At 37.2% G+C, this 4,764-nt stretch overlaps 1 pseudogene; it reads right to left on the bottom strand.

Annotated features, from left to right (window-relative positions):
• Positions 1–1,359: 1,359 nt before the first annotated feature.
• On the bottom strand, positions 1,360–4,303 carry LOC147492758 (uncharacterized; annotated as a pseudogene).
• Between the last annotated feature and the right edge of the window lie 461 nt (positions 4,304–4,764).

Here is a 4,764-nt window from a genome sequence, read left to right as displayed (position 1 = left end):
TTTCCTATAAATCTCATCTAAGAGAGGCAGTTGTGTCCCATGTTCATCTATACCTTCTAGGTCTTTCATTTTGTGCTTCGTATTCCAAAAATAAAATTATACACACGATATTAAATACAACCGAGTATGATATTTAAACTGAAGCTATTACTAAGATTAAACTGTTACATACAATGTATTCTCTTGATTGATCATCAAGAGCGTCATGCGTTTGTGAACTTGTGTGAGTCCTCACAAAAGGATCTCCTAGGGAAGGGGGTGCTCCAGCCTTCTGACTCTAACCAAATATAAAGAAATTTATTAATTGTTAATTACTAGTCAAATTCAATGTTGCAGTAGGAAAATAAAAATAATAAGCATATGTACCATTATCTCTTCAAACTGGGGAAAACTTATTCTTCCAACAGCATGCTTCGCTATTTGCTTAGCACGGTTAGCCCTGTTACGTTTAGAAATTGCCTACACAAAAAGATCTCCTAGTTAGTATTGTACCCTATAAAAATACTTAAGTTAAACATTACATTTTTTCTTACTTGATGCTCCGGAGTATCCCAAAACTCCACAAGTTGAACCCACTCCTGTTGCGATAGTTGTTGTGGCCTATGGCTTATACGCTCTTCATATGTGGCATAACGGGTATAAAAGTTCCTTTTCCATTTACTCTTTTTGTTTTTGAATTCGTCCCTAGAAATCAGACCCAAAGTGGGCTCCTTCCGGGTCTCATCAAGTTCCCATATATCCTAAAACGAGAGACAAAAAGATCTACTAAGAAATGAAATAGGCAATTTTTTAAAATTAGCGCAAGTGTGTGCAGATCCAAATGTCCATACCTTAATGTTATCCCATAACCACTCTTTGTCGCCTACATCTTGGAGCTCCCAATTTTTTGTCCAATCAAATCGACGTGACATTGCCATTAATACTCCAAGAGATTCAGAGAACAAGCTTGGATGTTTTCGAGGTCCCATTGGTTGTCTGCCTTTCCATACCAATTCCAACTTTGAGCCATTTGGTTGGTCAAATACCTTAGGAAGGGTAGAAGTGCCCCTAACCCACTTTCCAGCTGTACACAAGCCCAAAGCTTCATTAATTAAACATCAGACAATAATGAACTAGAATGTTTAGTTAAACTTACCGCTCTCGTCACCATTAGGATCCTCTCGAAATCGTTTGACCATTGCACCCATCTAAATCGCCACATAAAGCAATTCATCAAGTAAATCCATCAAGGAAGACACTAGATAATAACCACTTCCAAAACATAAAAAAATAGCACAAAAACGAGCTTGTTCCCACACAAAAAAAAAAACAGCACAAAAAATGAGCTTGTTCCCACAAAAAAAAAAACAACACAAAAAACTACATATAATCATCGTCACTGTCATTGTCTTCATCACAATCACTATCAATGTATTCATCACAATCACTATCATTGATGAAGTCTTCATCACATTCGACACCGTCAATGATATCTTCATCAATAGTATCCGCAACAACTTCTACTCCATCAATCTCACTCCTAGTCCAACCGTTAATGTCGTGTGTGCTGTCAACTATGTTATCCACATCTTGCTGCATGCAAGATGTGTTATCTTCAATCAACTCAACTACTGAACCCATATCATACAAGTCCCTTGGAAACGACTTTAACACAACTCTATTATCTTACAGATAAAATACTTGTTCAGCTTGAGATGCTAGAATAAACGGTTCATTTGTAGCCAAGGTTTGTGTAAAGTTCACAATAGTGAACCCATATTCATCTATTTTCATTCTTGCGCAAGTCATAATATCCCACCAATCACACTTGAACAGAAGCACTCTATTTTCCTTTCAATACCGCAACTCAACTATGTCATTCAACACACCATAATAACCAACACTATCGGTCACTAGGTTCATGTCTTTCGCGCTCGCAAAGCTTGACGTTTCTGCAGATACAAAAACTCCACTATTCTGAGTTTTTCCCTCATGACTCACGAGCTTTTGTGTGAAATTTGTATCCATTTGCAATACAACCCTTGAAACAAGAAGCAAATCGACTAGGACCATTTGCTAAACTTTGAAGTTGCTCGCTGACCAACTCCCCATCCTTTTTCATTTGCTGGACTTATTCAGATAAGGAGAAAAAAAATGTTGAACTTCAGTAAACATAAGCAATCAGTAGCAAGTAGCTCCAATAAAAAAGAAAGAAGACAAAAAAATGGCTTCTTTTGCAACAAACAACATGGCAAAATATTGGACTTTTATTACAAGGTTTGAGGCTCAGACCTTAGAACACTCTATCTAAAGCAGAATAGAAATTGTTGTACATGAGTATTGTTGAGGAACATAAGGAGGTGTACTGGTCAGGCATTAGCAGGAATATGGCAGGAGAACAAAAAAATCTTATGAAAACTGCCTGACACTAAAGTTACTTGGAACTACATTGAAGGTAATATCCACAAATTGTCTTGCTTCAGTTATGTCATACCAAGCACAAAGCTCACTGGAAGCACTCACTCATTCAGTAGATCTGCTTTCTAATTACTATGAAATATTAGACCTCTTGCCTTTTCTTGGTGGTTGCCTCTTCTAATTACTATGCACATGACATTTTATTAACCCTTATATATATATGGGAGAGTCGCGTATACTGCGACTTAATGTACTACATGAAAAAAGGAGAAGGTAAAATTAGCTTATAGTATACTGCGATGTAGAGTCACGTAAGTGGGGCGAGAAGAAAATGCTAGGAATTTGAAACAGGAGAGAGGAAGAAAAATAAGGAAGAAGAGGGAGGTTATTGAAACCCAAGTCCATATGTCAACAAGACTATTCTACTTTCAGAAAAGTAATCTCCCACAATGACACCATTGTTAAACTAAACTGTGATCATGTCATCTAGTTAATGAACACGCTGAGATGTTTGTTGTAGTCCCAAAAAGGGAAGTGTGAAGCCTTCTTTCCAATGGGAACACATATTCTTGTTAAATCATCTACTTGGGGAGGTGGGTGGTGGTTTGGGTAGGTAGGCAGTGCAGTCTGGGACACAAGGGTCCTAGTAGTTGCTTCTGCCCCTTCCTCTATTAACTAAGAAATGGCTTCTTCAACTGAGTGAATAAACAATTGCCACTACCTGCTACTTGTGGCTTTCCACTACTTGTGACAGGTGGTGCAAGACTAGGAGAGATGGATTGAGCTAGAACAACCGGTGAAATGAGGCTATAATCTTCTAAATCCTAACAAAAGGGCGGGGGAGGGGGGTTTACTAACATCTTCCTATTTTTTCCTCGTTCTTTATGTTGGACAGACTAATTACCAATGCTCTAGGAACCTGCAGCTAAATTCCAAGTAGAACAAACATCCCTAAATAAGAAAAAACAAATGTAAATATAAATAAAACAAGTAGAATCCTTCTTGAGGCATGGTACTAAACAATGAAATCATATCTGCCATACCATTGAAAGAACTAGAAAACAATTAGTAGAAACCAAATTGCAAGAATAGAGAATAATTGAGATGCTATCTACAAAACTACTTTGGAAAAAATTAAATAGAGTACAAAAACTAATATACATAATCTAACTGCATACAATTAACACTTACGTGGTTTTCAAACCATTTACCAAACCGTTCATTATGAATACGGTTCACATTCCTAGACCTTGCCCGCCGCCCGAGCTCATCCCTAATCACTTGTTTGTGCTTCCTGTACAAAACATTATTGCATTTATGACATAGGTTTATAAATAATATTTCTTTTAACTAAGGCACAATTTCAATAAAGTGGACTTACTCAATAAATGGTACCACTTCCTCACAATTGATTAGCACATACAAACGAGCTTGTTCCCACTCATCATCTGTTAGAGTCCTAAACATTCCTTTCCCTTAAGCACAATGGTATCCTGAAAAAATAGAAAACTGTCCATCCAATCCAACAACTCAGAACTCTTCATTCCTCCCTGTCCGGTTGAACTTAGTCGTCTCCATCTCATCATCTAAGTATCTTGAGCAGAAAGTCAAGCATTCATCAGCAAGATACCCTTCGGCAATGAATCCCTCTAGTCTACTTTTATTACGAACATACTTCTTCAAGGTGTCCAGGTACCTGAATAAATATAAAAGATGACAAAATTTAAGTTCAAAATTTAACAAAATACAAACAAAAGTAACCATTACTAATATCTTTACTTACTGACCTTTCGATTGGGTACATCCATCAATAGTACACTGGTCCAGCAAGCTTAGCTTGACCAACTAAATGAATAGGCAAGTGCACCATAACATCAAAAAATGATGGAGGAAATATCATTTCCATTTGCATAGTGTGACAGCGATCTGGTACTCAAGACGTTCCAACTCTACAACCCATAATATTTTTGAACACAACTGCTTGTAGAAATTAGAGAGCTCAACAAGAACTAATGTAACTTCGTTAGGTAAGATTCCATGTATTGCAACTGGAAGCAGTTGCTGCACTAGAACATGCCAATCATGGCCTTTTAGGCAAGGTATTTTGCATTCTTTCACCTGAACACAATGCGATATATTTGATGAAAAATTATCGGGAACTTATATACTTTTCAAGAATCAACAAAGCTTCCTCTTCTCAGTCAAGGACAATGTAAAGGGTGCAGAGGGGATATAGTATTTGTTACCCTCTTTAGCTATCGGATGAAGTGACTTTCGCATACCCATTAACACCTATCTTGTCTTGACTTCAGGTTATCCTTTGATTTATTCTCTAAATTCAGCAATGTCCAAAGCCAACTTTCACCG

This window comes from Coptis chinensis, chromosome 6, assembly GCF_015680905.1.
Source record: "Coptis chinensis isolate HL-2020 chromosome 6, ASM1568090v1, whole genome shotgun sequence".
Classification (NCBI taxonomy): domain Eukaryota; kingdom Viridiplantae; phylum Streptophyta; class Magnoliopsida; order Ranunculales; family Ranunculaceae; genus Coptis; species Coptis chinensis.
The sequence above is the reverse complement of the archived record's forward strand: the minus strand, read 5'-3'. Positions and strand labels throughout refer to the sequence as shown.